Source organism: Oncorhynchus masou, chromosome 4 (assembly GCF_036934945.1).
Source record: "Oncorhynchus masou masou isolate Uvic2021 chromosome 4, UVic_Omas_1.1, whole genome shotgun sequence".
NCBI lineage: Eukaryota > Metazoa > Chordata > Actinopteri > Salmoniformes > Salmonidae > Oncorhynchus > Oncorhynchus masou.
Genome location: NC_088215.1, coordinates 4,856,891 through 4,877,338, shown reverse-complemented (window position 1 = coordinate 4,877,338; position 20,448 = coordinate 4,856,891). Strand labels below are relative to the sequence as shown.

General features: G+C 42.9%; 1 pseudogene; it reads right to left on the bottom strand.

The window, feature by feature from the left end:
* Positions 1-437: 437 nt before the first annotated feature.
* LOC135520291 (apoptosis-stimulating of p53 protein 2-like) lies at positions 438-20,131 on the bottom strand (annotated as a pseudogene).
* Between the last annotated feature and the right edge of the window lie 317 nt (positions 20,132-20,448).

Below are 20,448 nucleotides of genomic sequence, written 5' to 3'. Positions count from 1 at the left end.
TACACAACAGTTTTCTTCTAATCAGAGAAGTAGACCAAGGGCAATTTCTTCCCAAATAGATTGCAAGTTGCACTTTTCACCAGGGGCACAGTTTTGGTTTTAGAAGTGGGGGTGACATAATTATTCTTATACATTTTTCTTCGGTTGGATAAACACTCCAAGCAGCCTACCCGACCGCGTCCGCATGGTAATAAATTACACCGTTGCCTCGTTTTGTACCCCCCCCTCCCCAGTGAAAGTTGCGCCCTTGCTTTTCACTGAACATGTTCTTCGAACCTCCAGCACCGGGGCCAGTATTCACAACATCTCAGAGTGTTAGAATGCAGAATGTTAGAGTAGATGAGGTTAGCTACATTTTGTAAACCAGTGGAGCGGTCTAGTGCAAAACGGAAAAAGAGTAGACACACTGTTTGGAGCAAATAATGTTTGTGCTCCAGTCAGATTACACTAGTGATCTCACCGTAGAGGAACTGGGAGCACTGTGCGTAGCCCTCCTCCATCTCCTCACACTTGTCTGCATGTCACTGCAGGTGGTGGCGAACACAGCAGCCCCGGACTCCACCAGGAACGTACACACATGCACATTGTTACAGGAGGCCACGCAGTGCAGCGGAGTCCTGGGAGAGAGAGAGACATGGAGAGTTAGAGTGAGGTAGGAATGGAAGAAAGAAAGAAAGAAAGAAAGAAAGAAAGAAAGGAGGTAGAGAGGAGGTAGAGAGGAGGGCAGAGGGAGAAGGAGATAAGAGAGGGAACAAGGTGGGAGAGTGAGGAGGGGTGAGGGAGAGAAGGAGGGAAGAGAAGAAAAAAAAAACTAATAATAGTGGGCGACTGGATAACATCATCCACATGAAATCATTGGATGTGACGTGCTGGGGGTTGCTGGGGGTGAAGCTACTGTAAAGTGACAACAACCACTATAAAGTTACTGTAAAGGGACAACGGCAACTAAAGTGACAATGGCTCACCAGCCATTGCTGTCGGCAGCGTTGCCGTTCACGCCAAACTGCACCAGGAACTTGGCGATCTCGGGGTGGCCGGCACAGACGGCGTTGTGCAGGGCTGTGATGCCCTCGTCATTGGGCAGGCTGGGGTCATCCACCTATAAGGCGGAAAGTTAATAGGCTTCAAGACATTTCCTAGAAAAGGTCAGTTATTGGTCTTTACCCCTTACGGTTGATGTTAGGATTTGGGGAGGGATCTTAGATCTGTCCCCTAAGGGCAACATGGTTGAGGTTAGGATTTGGGTAGGTTTTAGCAGGTCCTATAACTGTGCCTAAGGGCAACTTCTAAGCTTAGCATTTTGACGGCCATTGACCAGCATTTCTCATTGCTTAAGAGTACTACCTAAGCATTACTTGCAGTGGCATTGCCAAGCCTTTGCTTATGAGACGTCTGCGTGGAAGAGTCGCCTGAGGTTATCCAGTCTGTGGTATTAACATTGAAACAGACGAAATTAACAGGGCTAATGATGTAAAACTCACATCACTGAGAATCTGACCAACAGCCCTTTGACCCCCATTTTCTTCCCAACGCTATACTATCTATTATCTACTATCTGCTAGCTATGGTCATCAAAATTGTTAAAAGGTTTTAAAATGACTTATAATAAATGCAACAGTTGGACAATGGATAAAGATCCTCCAAACTTTTAGAAATTGTATTATCCATCAGATATTGACTACATTATAGCACAGAAAACATTTTACTGTCTCAGACAAATAATGACTGCAGTTCAAGGACTTTGGTGGAAATGCAGGTATTTTGTTTGTCCAATATAAACATTTTAATATTGTGTCAGGTATTTTTTTTGGTGTGTGTTAAAAATATAATTATATGTGCATCATATGCAGAAATACACACATGACACATTAACATAAAGGTTTGGAACAGGACTGCTTCGTTAATTACTGTTGTCACATTCTCTTGCATAATTCAACAAGTGTGTCAATAGCAGAATACCCTCGGATAAAAAAATAAACACGCTTGGCTTTACAATACACCTATATAAACATACTTTACATTGTTTGCGAAATCGGACATAATATCACTATAATCCGAGTGTTCATTTTCGGGAAGTTGCTTTATTTCAGGGAAATCTAATTCGTTAACATTTTATCTTTTTTCCTCAACTGGATTAAATTATTACTTTTCAATTCCACAAAAAAATGAACACCCATCAAAATAAAGTTATTTATTCGCTTTCTTGTGATGTAAGTGACGAGACTGTTAAATCCCAGACGAAGCTTTAGCGTTCTTATAGTCAACAGAAAGCCAATGTATTCCATTGAGCCCATTTCAGCCATTACCGGGGTGTGTTTGACAGGTCAATACAAACATTTCCGCAGTCGTAATGTTCACGGGAAAAAAATACAGGCACAAGCAAGAGTATGTAAGAGTCGCAGGAGTAAAATGAAAACCATCAATCCAACTAGTGACGAGTAGGGCTGTGGCGGTCATGAAATGTTGTGAGCCAGTTATTGTCATTCAAAAGACAGTTCATTTAACAAACATGTTTAGCATCTCCAGGCCTCCAAGCATACAGCCGCATACAACCCGCTGATGTGCGCCTTTGGAACATCTACATTTTTTTTGTTAAATCTAAGAAATCTATTTAATATACACTATCACAAAAAAAATCCATTATTTATTTTAGGCAGGTGTAAAACATTATGATTATGAAGAAAATGTATTTCAGAAGAACGGAATGATTTGACCAAGGTACATTATTTGGCTATGCGCCATAGGCTGTAGGCTAGTTCATTTAGCAAACAAGATATGTTTATAATTCCTGTGCTATTATTTTATACAGTATTACATGGTTTTATGGTAATAAGAATAGAATTTAACTTAGTGCACCTTCAGAAAGTATTCAGACCCCTTGACTATTTCCACATTTTTTTATGTTACAGCCTTGTTCTAAAATTGATTCAATATTATTTTTCCCCTCAGCAATCTACACGCAATAATGACAAAGTGTAGTGTTTTTAGAAATTGTTACCAATTTATAAAAAATAAAAAAATGAAATATCACATTTACATAAGTATTCAGACCAGGGAATAGGAGACTAGCCAGGATCAAGGGAAAGATGAATGGAGCAAAATACAGAGAGATCCTTGTTGAAAACCTGCTCCAGTGCACTCAGGACCTCATACCGGGGCGAAGGTTCACCTTTCAACAGGTCAACGACCCTAAGCACACAGCCAAGACAACGCAGGAGTGGCTTCTGGACAAGTCTCTGAATGTCTTTGAGTGGCCCAGCCAGCCAGAGCCCGGACTTGAACCCAATCGAACATGTCTGGAGAGATCTGAAAAATAGCTGTGCAGCAATGCTCACCATCCAACCTAACAGAGCTTGAGAGGATCTGCAAAGATGAATAGGAGAAAATCCCCAAATACAGGTGTGCCATGCTTTTATACCCAAGAAGACTCGAGGCTGTAATCGCTGCCAAAGGTGCTTTAACAAAATACAGTGTAAAGTGTCTGAATACTTATGGAAATATTTTTTCAATGTCATTATGGGGTATTGCATGTAGATTGATGAGAAAAGGGAAACAAATGTAGTCCATCTTAGAATAAGGCTGTAAAGTAACAAAATGTGGAAAAAGTCAAGGGGTCAGAATAGTTCCGAATGCACTGTTGCTGAATAAAACAAAGGATATTTTTCCTATTCCGGAGCGAGTGCACATATGAAGTGGCTTTGTTGAGTGTAAAAGTGACAATTTGAAACAGGTCCTATACACTAGATTTAGAGTTATTTGATAACTTTAGTTGTGATGATGGGGTGCATGATGCGACTGTAGGACATTGATGATTAAAGTCGCAAATAAAAGCTTGCGCTCTGTTCCTTGCCTCAGACTGCACATGCTGTCCTCTCATCAAGCGATCATATTTTCACTCATCAATTTAGTCTTGACTAATACAGTACCAGGCAAAGGTTTGGACACCTACTCATTCCAGGGTTTTTCTTTATTTGTACTATTTTCTACATTGTAGAATAATAGTGAAGTCATCAAAACTATCAAATAACACATATGGGATCTTGTAGTAACCAAAAAAGTGTTAAAGTAAAATATATTTTGATTTGTTTAATGTAAAATTAGTATCGATTTAGAATGAATTGCCCCTTATCAAATGGCCAGGAACAGGGGCAAAAAACATCTGCTCTCGAATAGTGAATGGAGGCCGCTTTCCTGCCATGGCGGACTGGTAGGCTAATCCAGATTTATAGTGGAGCATGTGCTTAATATGAGCAGCTGAAAATAAATATAGTAGCAGTATCCTCTTCAGTGGCAACCATCAAAACCCTGCTTTCACACTGGATTACATATAGAAAAGTCTGGGTTTATAAGAACACGCATTTCATATACAGGCCCACATAAGCTCTAATTTGCATATTGGGGTTTTGAAAAAAATCATCACCTCAGAAAGCGCTGTCCATTTTATTGCGTTAGGCTTTGAAACAACATCCACAATGACCATGTTTTCCAGTGAGTTTCAAGCTGTTGTTGAACTTCTTTCTTCAAATTGATCAATCACAGTGCGGTGAGTTTGAAAAACACTGTTCTGATAAATGTTTGATGTGATTTTCAATTGCATTTATGTCCGAGTGGTTAGACTAGAGGGACAATAGAGCGCTGAGTACCAGGCGAGTTGGGTATAACCAACGCATGTCCAGAGTGCATAAAAGGAGATTACCTTGACTCAACATGGAATTTTACTGCGGTCATGACTCATGACTGCCGGTGTGGAGGTAATATGGTCACCGCAACAGCCATACTGGCAAGTGGATTTTACACCCTTCAAACACAGAGGACTGAAAAAGACAGATCCTCTGGTGGGCGTATATGTTGTATACAGTTGAAGTCGGAAGTTTACATGCACTTAGGTTGGAGTCATTAAAACTCGTTTCTCAACCACTTCACAAATTTCTTGTTAAACTATAGTTTTGGCAAGTCGGTTAGGACATCTACCTTTTTTCAACAATTGTTTACAGACAGATTATTTCACTTATAATTTACTGCATTACAATTCCAGTGGGTCAGAAGTGTACATACACTAAGTTGACTGTGCCTTTAAAAACAGCTTGGACAATTCCAGAAAATGACGTAGTCGATTTACAAGCTTCTGATAGGCTAATTGACATAATTTGAGTCAATTGGAGGTGTACCTGTGGATGTATTTCAAGGCCTTCAAACTCAGTGCCTCTTTGCTTGACATCATGGGACAATCTAAAGAAATCAGCCAAGACCTCAGTAAAAAAAAAAAATTGTAGACCTCCACAAGTCTGGTTCATCCTTGGGAGCAATTTCCAAATGCTTGAAGATACCACGTTCATCCGGTACAAACAATAGTACGCAAGTATTAACACCATGGGACCACGCAGCCGTCATATCGCTCAGGAAGGAGACGCATTCTGTCTCCTAGAGATGAACGTGCTTTGGTGTGAAAAGTGCAAATCAATCCCAGAACAACAGCAAAGGATCTTGTGAAGATGCTGGAGGACACAGGTACAAAAGTATCAATATCCACAGTAAAACGAGTCCTATATCGACATAACCTGAAAGGCCGCTCAGCAAGGAAGATGCCACTGCTCCAAAACCACCATAAAAAAGCCCATTTTGCAACCGCACATGGGGACAAAGATTGTACTTTTTGGAGAAATGTCCTCTGGTCTGATGAAAAACAAAATAGAGCTGTTTGGCCATAATGACCATCGTTATGTTATGAGGAAAAAGGGAAAGGCTTGCAAGCCAAAGAACACCATCCCAATTGTGAAGCACAGGGGTGGCAGCATCATGTTGTGGGAGTGCTTTACTGCAGGAGGGACTGGTGCACTTCACAAAATAGATGGCATCATGAGGAAAGAAAATTATGTGGATATATTGAAACAACATCTCAAGACATCAGTCAGGAAGTTAAAGCTTGGTCACAAATGGGTCTTCCAAATGGACAATGACCCCAAGAAAAGTTGTGGCAAAATGGCTGAAGGACAACAAAGTCAAGGTATTGGAGTGGCCATCACAAAGCCCTGAGCTCAATCCTATAGACAATGTGGGCAGAACTGAAAAAGCATGTGCGAGCAAGGAGGCCTACAAACCTGACTCCGTTACACCAGCTCTGTCAGGAGAGATGGGCCAAAAGTCACCCAACTTATTGTGGGAAGCTTGTGGAAGGCTACCTGAAACATTTGACCCAAGTTAAACAATTTAAAGGCAAGGCTGCCAAATACTAATTGAGTATATGTAAATTTCTGACCACTGGGAGTGTGATGAAAGAAATAAAGCACTCTCTACTATTATTCTGACATTTCACATTCTTAAAATAAAGTGGTGATCCTAACTGACCTAAAACAGGGAATTTTTATTAGGATTAAATGTCAGGAATTGTGAAAAACTGAGTTTAAATGCATTTGGCTAAGGTGTATGTAAACTTCTGACTGTATGTCACACAAACAACACATTAATCAAAATGGTTTCCATTTTGTACCCAATATCCATACCAGCACAACTTTTAGTATGTTTGGCTAAAACATGACCTCATACTATATAGTATGCTAGTATGGGGTATTTGGTGTGGCTACATACCGGAGGCAGAGTGACCTGTCCCGTGACCTCCGGAGCCTTCATGTTGAGGGTGTCCTCCCCCAGGGCCTGCTCCCCTATGCTGGGGTATAGAGGGGGCGGGTACTCCTCCAAGTAGACTTCTGGCTGATGGGGGGGGAGGGGGGGGAATCTGGCTCCTCTTTCTCCAGCGACAGGGGCATGGTGTGGCTGGAGGAGGAAGAGGGCTCTGGGATGGGCGAGCGGGGGGGAACCTGTGCATCTTCCTCGGTCTCAGCGAGGGTCACTGCAGCGGTGAAAACTTGGGACGTACCAGTGCAGTCTGGGGCTCCACTGGCACTGGCCCCCTCCTTCCATGTTCCTCCACCTTCACCCTCGTAGGGAGACGCCACAACAGTCTCCATGGCGGACAGTGTGGTCTTCAGGTAGAGAAGCTTCTGGATGTTGGGCCCCGCGGTGCCCTCAGGCTCTGTGATGGAGCTGGGCTTCTTGAGGAGTCGCGGGGCATGGTGTAGCCGACGGCGCAGGGCTTCCAGGTCGGTGTCGCTGGGGTGCCGGTGAGGGTGCGAGATGAAGGGGAGGAGCTTGGTGGGGCTGAGGGGACAAGGGGTCCGCTCCGTCTCCTTGCCCCACTGGCTCTCAGGAGACAGAGACGCCCCCTGGTCCACCTCAAAATCGCCGGCCCCCAAATAGGTGGAGACCTGGAGGAGCGACTGCTGCCCCCCACTGCCTGAGATGACTGGTTTTCCATACACTATCAGAGAGAGAGAGTGAATGGTCAATCTAGCATGCTAACACAATAACATCTTTTTTAAGGTTGTTAAGTAGGGAAATTTAAGGCAGGTATTTTCCAAAACAATAACAGAAAATGCAGAATGATTTTAACAAATTACTCAGTTTAGTAACATGGTAAAGATCCAAGAGTCACAGGAGTAGCCAAGACACGACAGTAGCCCATGGCTCCTTCTCTCACCTCTGGGCTGCGTGCGTGTCAGAGTGCCCCCGCCTGTCCTGGGCTGTTGGGTGTACATGGAGTAGATGGAGGAGGCAGCCACCGTCTGTGGCTTCTGGAGGACAGGCACTGCCGCTGTGGACTCTGGAAGATCCGGGGTGAAGGGGCGCACCATAGCCGCCGGAGGAGCCTCCTGCTTGGGTGGCAGAGGCAGGGTGTGGCTATGGATGGGCGGAGGTGCACCCAGATGGAGGGAGGCGGACGGTTTTGCCTTGCCCGGGAAGGTGCCCGTGCTGTGGGGCGGTTTGCCGAAGGCCGGGGGCTTGGTAGGGATAGGAGGTGGCACCTTGCCGAGAGCCTTACCACCCACCTATCAAGTCAAGAAGACCGTAACATACATAGTATGATGAAAATTAAATGCATAATAATATAACTGCAACAATGTCAGTTAACAGATGGTTTCATCCAATGCAATTGTTCAAACACAAATCCAGTATGTGGGCCATGAGGGAATCAAACCTACAAATGGTGTTGCAAGTACAACGCTCCAACCAAAAAACAACCCTGTATATCAAAAATACATTGAAGCTGCTTCATTGGCTAATCGGGCATTTATGAAATAGCTCAAAATAAAAATGGAAAGCAGAATAATCTATATCTCTGACCACATTCTCTGTGGGTTTGTGATCATTTCTAGGAAGGATGGAAGTCGGGTAGGGAGGAACATAGCAAGGGAGCATCTTTTAAGTATACTGTATGAACGTTCCTAAAATGCTTCTGAAAATCAGTGCAGTACCTGGGTATCCCTCAAGAGGTCCTCGCTGCTCTGATTTTTCTGTGAGTGGACGGGAGCCGGGGCACCAAACATAGAAATGTGACGCCCCTTTTGGTCCTTGAGGGTCTCGGCATCTCCTGCAACCACAGAGGAAAACACATCAGAACATTATCTGAACCATATGACATTTACATTATTAAAACCAAATGACATAACATTATCAGAACATTATCCAAACCATATGACGTCCACCAAACATAATCAAGATGGTCAGAACCATATACACGTCACAATCACTGTAACTTGGAGACAGTCTTTATTTTTAATATATTCCCAGCATCAGTTTAATAAAACACTATACTACACCTGACATTCATTTCTAAATTATTGAAATATGGCCTTCGCAAGAATTCCCTTCATTAATTCAAAATTGCACAAATTTCTATTAGGATTTGTTAATTCATGCAGTGGAACTGACCCCAACCTTGTTTCCGAGCCAAGTCGAAAGGAAGATGGTTACCTGAGCCCTGTGAGGAGAGGCTGGACATGCGAGGCAGAGTAGAGGACATGCCAAGATGACTGCCGCTGGACTCTGCTCTGGAGCTGGACCAGTCGGACAGCTGAGACGTCTTGGATGACTGAAAACACTTCTCCCAGCTCTGACAGGTTAATACATGGAAAGAGCACCTGAATTGCAAAGGCAGATATACACAATCTACTACAGTTACACACATGCACACTAACACAGCCACAAGCACACAATCACAATTGAACACACACAAAGTAAAATCATCCATAACGAAACATTCTTACCTGGGTAGGGTTTAAGCGGTCTCGGAGGGGCCTTCATGGAGGAGTCTGGCATGGGTAAGGTGGTGGTGCCGTCGGGGTAGGCAGGCTTGATCAGCAGCTCCTGTCGGCTGGGCACCGGAGGCCATGGGGCCGCAGTGGAGGACAGGATGTAAGGACCCACGGCCGCCACCCTGGAAGGGCCACATGGCTGCTGGGCTTGGCTCTTTGTGGGGACCTGGAGAGAATGTTTGGGTAACACATTATCTAAAGTTAGCAGGTATGACACTTTATTAGTTGTTATTAGCAATGTATGAGCCTTTATAATATCTTATTATGAGCCTTTTATGTTATGTCACCCTACATAGGCCCGGGATGGGCAACTGGCGGCCCACGGATCAATTTCCATTAAAAAATAATAATAAATAATATAAATGTTTTTAGGAACTCAATGGGAGTCTCAACTATCTGCTGTCAAGAGGGGGCTGCTAAAATGTTTTACTTGCATGGTGTGGGGGGTGATGCATTTCCCTGGCCTCATTCCTAAGCTTAGTTTCAAAAAACATGGGGCTGATGTGGTCTGATGTACACTGCCCTAAGGGAACAATAAAGCTTTTGAACATCGACTTGACTCACGGGCAAGTTCGCCTTCTGCTGTAGCGCTGCCTTCTTCTTCCACAGGCGTTCGCGGACTTCGGCCACTCGCTTGTCCATGGTGGCCACCTCCAGGTTGCGCTTGCTCAGGCTCTCACGCTGCTGTTGCAGCTTGGCACTCTGGTCCTGGTTCAGCTTATTCCTCAGCTTAAATCGGGGGGAGAAGGGAGAAAGAGCTAGAGTCAGCTTTGTGTGTATAGCGATTTTCCCACTACTGAGCCCAACTAAGCCGAGCCAAACCAATCTCTACTGAGTTTGCCTGGTTACATATCCACCATAGTTGCTGGAACCGTGCTGAAAAGGACCGTGTGAAAAGAAAACTTCAGAGCCAGCAGTGTTGTTCTGGGTGTATACACTATATATACACACAAAAGCATGTGGACACCCCTTCAAATTAGTGGATTCGGCTATTTAGGCCACTGACAGGTGCATAAAGTTGCTGAGAGGTGCATAAAATTGAGCACACAGCCATGCATAAAAATCGTCTGTCCTTGGTTGCAACACTCACTACAGAGTTACAAACTGCCTCTGGAAGCAACGTCAGCACAACTGTTCATTGAAAGCTTCGTGAAATTGGTTTCCATTGCCGAGCAGCTGCACACAAGCTTAAGATCACCATGCGCAATGCCAAGTGTCGGCTGGAGTGGTGTAAAGCTTGCCACCACTGGTATCTGGAGCAGTGAAAACACGTTCTCTGGAGTGATGAATCACGCTTCAACATCTGGCGGTCCGACCAACGAATCGAGGTTTGGCAGATGCCAGGAGAACAATACCTGCCTGAATGCAGTGCCAACTGTAAAGTCTGTTGGAGGAAGAATAATGGTCTGGGGCTCTTTTTCATGTTTCGGACTAGGCCCCTTAGTTCCAGTGAAGGGAAATCTTAATGCTACAGCATACAATGACAATCTAGACAATTCTGTGCTACCAACTTTGTAGCAACAGTTTGGGGAAGGCCATTTCCTGTTTCAGCATGACAATGCCCATACATGACCATACAGAAATGGTTTGTCGAGATCGGTGTGGAAGAACTTGACTGGCCTGCCCAGAGCCATGACCTCGACCTCATCGAACACCTTTGGGAATTGGAATGCCGACTGTGAACCAGGCCTAATCACCCAACATCAGTGCTGTGGTTATGATGTTATTTTGCAGAGTCTACCTGTAAATGCCACAAAAAGAAACTTCTGTGGAAGCAGACAAATCTGATCACACATACACACATTTATTTTTTTACCTTTATTTAACTAGGCAAGTCAGTTAAGAACAAATTCTTATTTTCAATGACGGCCTAGGAACAGTGGGTTAACTGCAGGTTCAGGGGCAGAATGACAGATTTGTGCCTTGTCAGCTCGGGGGTATGAACTTGCAACCTTCCGGTTACTAGTCCAATGCTCTAACCACTAGGCTACCCTGCCGCCCCAGACATGCACATTACTCAAATTTGAAAAGTAACATTTAGAGAATGCTAATGATGTGTTAGGTCAAACCAAAATGGAATGTTCCGTTAACGTCAATATTTGATCTTAGACCTAAACATGCTCTGTGAATGTCTAGTATGGTAGATATAAAATAAAAATTGAGAAATGATTTAGCTAAAATTGCACCTTCAGGTTGCCATAACCGTCAGGTATACATTCTCAGAACACACAAATAACTGGACAAAATAATATCCTGGATACCTAAACCTGGAATCTTCTTTTGAACCAAAAGTAGTTAGCTGGTTGTACACTGTAGGCCTAAGCCAATCAGCTAAAAGAAATGTCAAGTCCGTCAAGTAGGAAAAAAAAACGTGTCACCCAGAAAGCCCTACTCAGCTCCTTCCCCAAACCCCTCTTCATCGAGTGTCTTGACTCCTCGCTCTCCCCTTGGCACTGACCCAGTTTGCTGTTGCTGGGGCGTTTCTGCTCCACTTGACCCTTGAGGACCCGCACCCGCCGCAGCTTGGTCTCCTGGTTCTCACGAAGCTGCCGTAGTCTCTCATGCTCTGACGCCTGCTGCTGCTCCTGCAGCTTCAAGTAGCGCAGACGTAGCTCCTAGCCGACCAAACAAGAAAACATTTTCAGATTAAAGTTTTTAATAATAGCCACATGGTGTATTAAAAGTAGTCAAAGTAGTAGTATTTGGTCCCATATCCCTTGCACACAATGACTACATCAAGTTTGTGACTATACAAACTCTTGTTTTGGGTGTCTTTCGTATCATGTCTTGCCCAATAGTAACTAAATACGGAATAATTTATTGTCATTTTGGAGTCACTTTTAGTGCATGTGAGAATAGAAGATGTTTCTGAACACTTCTATATTCACATGGATGGTGCCATGACTATGAATTAATCATAAATGAAGCATGAATAATGATGAGTGAGAAAGTTAGAAGCACAAAGATGATTCCCCACTCTCCGGATAAGAGGGTCAGCTTAATGACTAAAATGTCAAATGCTAACCTTCCCTGTTACTGGTGATGGTGTGAGGTTAGCACCATTTACTTTAGCCTTTGTAACCTTCTAACTCAGTGTAGGAGAACACACTGCCCTTCCCTTTAAAGAAAAATACTTGTCTTTATTGAGCTTAATAAAGAGAAGGCAGAGGAGACCGTGCGAAGTAAAACTGTCTAGGAAGAAACCTTGACAGGAATCAGACTCTAGAGTAGGCCTATTCAACTGGAAGTCTATGTCAAGCTAATAAGAAAGGGAAAGAACAACTTTTTTTTATTGGACATTGTCTCATCTAGAGCCCTGCCCTTACAGGCCCATCTGCCTCATGCTGGCCTAGGCATGAGACAAGGTGAATAATTAGATGTCTTGACCTTTATTTAGTGGCTGTACTTCTCTGCCAAATGACTCAATGGGCTTGTTTGACATCGACTGCACTGACGTACAAATCCCCTTGCACCATAAATAACTACTGATTATAATGTATATCCAAGTCGGTCAGTCACAATTTACCCACAACGTATCATGCTCTCCAACATGGCCAATGTCTTGCCCTACCTTTGAGGCCAGGAGCTGCTGCGAATTGATCTGCTGCTGTTGCCATGACGCCAACTCCTGCAGCTCGGAGAGGGTGATGTCCATGCAAGGTGGTGCCACCTGGGGGGGGGGGGGGGGGGTCAATAATGACAAAGAATGTGTCACACCATACCATTTAACCATCGGCTTCCATCTTCCTTCATTTTACTGTAGTACCGTTTTTGCACTCACCCCATTCTCCATGCATCGGTCCACAGGCACCTTGACCATGTTCCTTTTAGCGGAGGGATCGCAAACCCTTGATCCGCCTATACAAGACAAAACACAGCGGTCTTGTGGGTGTGTGTGTTTATATCTAACTGTTGGAGAGGGACGTGCATTTGCTTCACAACTGATCATGGGAAGTATCATGGCAAGAAGCTAATTGCTATTTGGGGACAATTACACATTCGGAGGCATCTCTGTTAAAAGGGGGCTCCAATTTGTTTGTGTATTAGTCTGTTTATGACCAAAGTTGGAACAAACAGGACCGGAAAACCCGCAAGACCCGAGCACTGCGCCATTAATAGGGGTCATACTCTTGAGGATACGGGATGAAAAGGACAAGCATGAGTTGGAGAACTGCTCATTGTGTAATAACTGGCTGAGCAGCCAAAAGAACCAGGCCTCTTCCACACAGTTGCTCTTCAGGTGCCAGTGTCTGACAGTTATGCAATGCTGTTTAGCGAACTCCTTATATGGGTAACCCAAAAAGGCCGATCGCTTTAATAAGCTCTTTGGGGGTCACAACTCAGGCTTATTAGTTACACAACCCAAATGCTACACCTTATATGGTAATAACGGCACAAGCTAAACAGGGAGCCAAACCAGACTAGTTGTAATTGACTACAATCGTGTCCCAAATACAAATAATAAAGCCTTTGTGCTGTGATATCCCTTACACTGTTCTGTTGCGCAAAATGGCTTTGTCCTGCGTAGGGGGCCGTTCCAAACAACTAGAAACCCAAAACGAATACTTCACTGCTTGAGAGAATGTGTCCTATAGGCTACATTGTATTCCAGGTAGCCACAGATCATTCCAGTTTTCAGAATAAGACGTGCGGAGGCAGTAGTTGTATAAACAAAGCAATGATATAATTGAAAACAATACATTCTTATTCTATGGATAGGTTCTATATAAACACTTATGGCAGGTGGCTTGATTGAATACAATTCCCCTGATTCACACAGCTGGGGAAAGGCAGAGCACTTTGATTTTGCATGTGGGTGCAGCCCTAATAACACAACACTGCCCTTCTATTCAGACAGATCAGACAGCTCCGGGGTGAAGTTTCCCCTAAGTACACATCTCGGATCAGCTTCCCCTCCCCCAATCAAAAATAAATTGCAAAACTAACCCATGATGAGCGTCTGGGGCAACTTAACCCTCCTCCGATCAGACATTGGCCTGCGATGTCTAGTCTGTGGTAAAAAATAAAATAAAAATGTTTCACAGTGTGGGGCATCTAATGAGATCAGTTAGGCTAAGCTTCTCATTAATGGAGCATCAGTGTGACTGAGAACAAACCTCATTAGCAATAGAGATTCTTATTTGGTGGAGGATAAGGCGATGAGCTAAGTGCTATGATATCTTCGGAAATGTTTGCTGTAATTGCAAATTGTTCCTCTGTTATTAGGCGAGATGGGCATTTGACCACGATGACTCGGACAAGAGACTATACGACCTTCCCTTAACACATGTCAACTAAAATGTGCTGTATTTCATCATGTAACCATGACTAAATCACTGTTGGTAGGGATAGACTAAATTAAATCATGGATTGTGGTCTTCATCCAAAATCTAATTACTGACAAAGCCCTTCTTGTGCCTGCAAAAATAAAAATAAATAGCATGGGAAGCCTTGAGGAAATCAAAATAACCTTTTTGGTGACATTCATAATTGGTGAATTATTGTGCTGTGGTGATAAAAATGCTAGAGCGCCCAAAAGTAGACATGGAAGGAGAACAAGTTGAAATGATACACACAAGTTGTTATAGGACATTTGGTTAATAAACAGGTTGAGTGAATTGTCGATATACCATGACGGACTCAAATTGAAAGCCAAGTAATTGGAATAGAGTGAATATTGATTAAGTTTGCTGTGACGGCAGTTACAAGCTACAGGAGTAATCCAATCCACTGCAGTCATTCATCATTCATGCCAATAACAGCATCCAACAAATGAGCATCTGTATTCACATGCATCGTCAAGGCAAAGCCATGCTACAGAGTCCGACTTCAAAGAACTGTTGTGTTTCCTCTTGAAACGGGGACCTTTTCAGTTGAAGCGGTATAATTTTCTCCATCACGTGTTTTAAAAAAAATATTAGCACTAACTCTTGACTTGTGGTTGTGTGGCTCTTTAATACAGGTTGGCAGATTTGGATAGGTTTGCAGGCCGTTACCACTGGTCAGCTCCCAATGTTTTGGCCATGTGGCCAGGCTCACGTGACTTTACTATTGAATCAGCGTAGCAGTAGCAACCCTCCCCCGTTCCCAACCCCCACTGTGCTGAGCATTACTCTGGGAGCAGAAAAAACAGTACTGGGTGAAAAACAAACACAACCCAGTCACTGAAAAGTTCACATTTTCATATGGCATTCGGGACAATGGGAAATGTCATTGAAAATCTCCACCAACAGCCACGGAGCAGTACTTTTGACTAATCGCCTAATGGATTTATAAATAGCGTAAATGTAGCAGCAGGAAGATTGTGTGTCTGTCTGTGTGCTTGCTTTACTGGTCACTTACTGTTACTGGTAACAGTTGTAAAGGCCCTCTAACCTCAGACGTGGGATGAGTTTAACAACGGTAATCAATGACATTTGGAACCAGATAACAGAGTTAGGTGGAGCCTATCAACTAATCTGTTATTTACTACCTGTATCACCCCTGACCCTGCTAAATAATTGTTTCCACAAAATGTGTCCCCCAAATAACTGGTGTCACTTTTTGGTGCAAACCTTGGCTAATACCTCACTTGTAGATATGATGTCCTTGCCAGTTGAGTAAAAATCTAGTCTCAGTTCACATAACCAAGTGATGGAACAGCCTGAAATAGATTTAGCCTTAGCACCTCGTTTATGAATTCTACCAGGGCTAACAATCTCCCAGGATCTCGACATATATAAAGAAATACAAGATGTTGGGCCAACACCATAGGGCTCCCAAGAGGAACAGGCAGGCATGCGGAGTTATATTTCTCTCACCATCACTACAGTTTAACAATGCAGGATCATTGTTCTTCAAATAATAGTTAGAATTCTTGTTTTGTGTCTACTTTCCAACCCATGTTTAACTAGCAAAATGACAACTGCTCAGGCAACTATCTTCTTCTTCACTGGGTTCAACTGTTGTTGTCAAGATATGTCATCCACTCATTAGTCAAGATTTTTTTTTAAAGAACTGTCTGGTTTAAACAAGAAAAGGGAAATGTTTAGATGTTGTTGAGGATGACATGTTGGCTCCAATTCACACATCACTAGGGTATATTGTTACACAGTAACCATGTACTCTACCATGTCCAAGGTCTATAAGGACAGTCATCCTCACTTGGAAACACAAGGAAATCTGACAGATTAAGATTCTGGAGGTTGTTCCCGATTTTGCCATTGCAAACGTAATCACCAAAGCCTAATTGTTTGTGTGTGTGTATATATATATATATATATATTTTTTTTTTTATCTAACCTTTATTTAACTAGGTAAGTCAGTTGAGAACAAATTCTTATTTACAATGAAGTCCTACACCGGCCAAACCCGGACGATTGTGCGCCCCCCTTTGGGACTCCCAATCACGGCCGATGATGAGTTATGACTTTCCATAAGTGAAATAGGCTATTCCCACAAGGCACAAACTGTTTTTAATGTTTTTACTAAAAATGTTGTACTTTTTTTTCTCCCCAATTGGTAGTCACATTCTTGTCCCATCGATGCAACTCTCCTACGGACTCGGGAGATGCAAAGGTCAAGAGCCATGCGTCCTCCAAAACACAACCCTGCTGAGCCACAGTGCTTCTTGACACACAGCTTGCTTTCCGTGTTAAGCGAGCTGTGTGTCAAGAAGCACTGTGGCTCGGCCGCACCAATTTGTTGGAGGAAACATCGTCCAACTGGCGACCGTCATCAGCTTGCAGTCGCCAGCTTGCAGGCACCTGGCCTGCCTGCAGGCACCTGGCCTGCCACAAGGAGTCGCTAGAGCGCGATGGGACAAGGAAATCCTGGCCGGCCAAACCCTCCCCTAACTCGGGACAATGCTGGGCCAACTGTGCGCTGCCTCATGGGTCTCCCGGTCACAGCCGGCTGTGACACAGCCAGAGATCGAACCCGGGGCTGTAGTAACGCCGCAAGCACTGGAATGCTGTGCCTTAGACCAATGTTTTTTTATGAGATCACAATCAATCAATTTGACACTCATTGGATTTACACACAAAAAGGCCATTGTCAAAAACATTATCACCATGTCATCCAACAATGTTGTGTATGGACAGAATAGCATACACTTGGATTGTGTTAGACAACCACAAACCTTTAAATTGGGATTTTACTTCTGTGTGGTCCATTGAAGCTTTTCTTGCAAAATATGGTGTAGTAGCCTAATTGGCAGTTAACCTCATATGCATGCAGCATGATTTTAAACCATTCTTTAATTTCTGAAATGTCATTAGATATGATTAAAGGAAAGCAAAACCTGCTAGCTAGACATTCAGAGAAACATGGGATTTCTGAACCACATTAGCAACAATAGCGGAATCGGCAGGTCACCTTAAAAATAAAAAAGTCTGCCATTGAAACTAATGCAAACAGATGAAACTAGTGAAAATAAAGTCCCGCAATAAGAACTACAGCACTAATATTTGTGCAAACTCTTTAGAATTGTAATCTGGGGGTGTCACGGAGTAGGCTGAATCCCCATTTTATGGACCCATGATCCATAGGTAAGGCTGTACATGCTCAAAACACATACAGTAGGTTGACTGGTGAGTTTAAAAGGAAAAACCCACCCAAAACCACTCATTTCTTGAATTTACAGTGTTAAAAAAAACAAATATGTGAGAAGAATATTTTTTGGTGAACAAATGTTTCCTTTTGGAATTATAACAAAGGTTGGTAGCAATAATGAAAATCGTTGTGGAGATCTGTTGCATCTCAAGTCAATTACACAATCCACAATGCAATGCTCTCCATGGGCTGGCTGGCTAACTAACTAGCAAACACAGCTACACTCAATAATACCAAATACTATCTACGTTACATGCTGATATTTAAGTGCATTTTGTTTAGGCAATTTTACAGCTATCAATTTAGAAGTCTACAATCTCAACCTGCAGATCGATGTGCCTCACAGAGCGGAGTCTGACATTCGCAACGGCAACGTTGCCCATGCTACGTCAATGGGCCGTGGGGTGAATTCTGGGCGATTCTGGGACAAGGAGTGCTCTCAGTCAAGGAGTGAAGGAGTCTATTGGCCGGTAGCTCAAAAACCCAACATTAGCACGAACTTCGTCAACAAGAAGTACAACATTACAAATATTTTACGAGATGTTAGATAATCTGTATATCTATCTGTAGTATCGTATAGTTTTGGATTCGTAACTTTACGTACTATCTGGATTGCGTGACGATTAGCTTAGCAACCGCGTGAAGCATCATGACAACGTGAACGCGATTGGTCGACAGTCTGCTGCGTGGGGCGTTATACGTTCCTTCAGTCATTGGAATCCATATCTTGGTCAACTGCACCATGCAATAAACCCTGGACTTCAGAGGCAGACAACAGGAAAAATTTGCTAGACCCTCCATTAAATTACACATTTCTAGAGGTACGAATATCACAAAAAGATGATCAATGACAGTCGAGAGGAGACATACTCTCGAGTTATGACATCGGCCAGTATTGAAATCTAACATGTATGATAGACATTTTGATCTAAAACTCTTATTCCTATTAACTTCCAGTGTAGTGAGAGCGATTATCACTGTGCTAAATGATACCAGAAGGATTTCTGCCTGCTTGATTGCCAATAACTCAGATGCACATGAAAACATGAAATAACCCAGGGAATTAACAGAACATCACCCAGAGATTCACAAAAACAATATAACATTCAAAAAAGGGGGTAACCTTTCCTTTAATATGTTGCTAATTTCACAGTGGTTTCAGAGTCCCGCAATAAACTACGAGAGCTAATATTTGTGAAAACTCTTTACAGTTCTGTTCTGTGGGTGTCACTGACGAGGCTGATACCCCAATTTTAATGAACCCAAGATCCATAGGTAAGGCTGTACATTGCAATACTTAAGTCTATACACCCACAGTGCAATTTCAACTGATTTTTACTTTGTGTCAGATTAATTAGTTATTGTCTTTTGTTGAATGAAAACACTAACCTTGTTTAGCAGTATCTAGTACAATTGTGTCATGATTCCACAATGTTTATCTGTTTGCATCAGTTTCAATTGGGGACTTTTATTTTGAATGCAAACCGCCGATTCCACTAATTGTTAATCACGCTAATGTTGTATACAACACTCGGGCCAGTAACCGAAATGTCGCTGGTTTAAATCTCGATTTGACTACGTCAAAAATCTGTCAACGTTATCAGTGCTTAACCGTAATTGCTCCTATAAATCTGCTAAATGACAAAAATAGTATTTACAGAACCTGCTATTCGTTACGTTGACTGTCAGTGTGCTAAAAACATGTTCAGATTTTGTGTGGTAATCCTTCCTTTGTCTCAATATAACAGAAATAGGGATGGTTGGTATGGCTGAGGGACGAGATACAACATAGCCCAAGGAGTAAGATCACATGCTAAACAATTCTGTCTTGTCTAATCGAAATCTCAATCATAACACGAACATAAAAGGAACATGTAGTCTGTTACAATAACTCACCGGCATCATATTGGCAACGTATCACGTGCAACGTTGGCTACTGCTATCTTCGACTCTAGGATATTAAATCCCTCACGTATTCGATAATCCAACAGAGCAGTGACATCAGATCTAGTTCATTCCCTTTTCTGTCGCCCGTATATTATACGTACGAGCGCCTCTCTAATTTTACATTCTTCCGTTCCACAATTATTGATGTTGTCTTTACTGGAGACCTGTTGCAATGGAACTGTAACAAGGCCCTTCTCAAAGACAACGATCTATCCCTTGAAATTATTTCTCAGGATTAGTCCGGTGACCACCTGATCGACATGGTTATTTGGCCCAACAATGTGCAAATGTGCAACCATGAATAATAGAACGGCAGAAATAGCCAACTGTACGTCCATTGTTAAATCCAATTTTCAATCCATCTTTATCTCGATCTACTTACATTTTTAGACCATGTGTATCTAGAAGTGTACTTGCCCACTAGGAAAGGTATCGGTTGAATTAACAAACGTCGGTAACCCAACCCTAAAGCGAGTGAGGCGTTCTGCGAATATAATAATGCTGCCTTCCTAACCAAGTGGGAAGGTGGTAATCATCAGTTGTGAAGCAGTAAATGGGAGTTGTGTACATTCACATGCGTTCAATTCGTTGAGAAACGCTGAATGGCTAATGGCAAACAAGCTGCGTCAACCATCAATTAAAAGTAGAGCTATCATGCTCGTGAACAAATTAGACTTCAAAAACCATATTAATAATGTTTTACTGTTGCATTTAACTGCTGAAAATGCTGTTATAGCAGCCGACTTTTATAGACTAGACA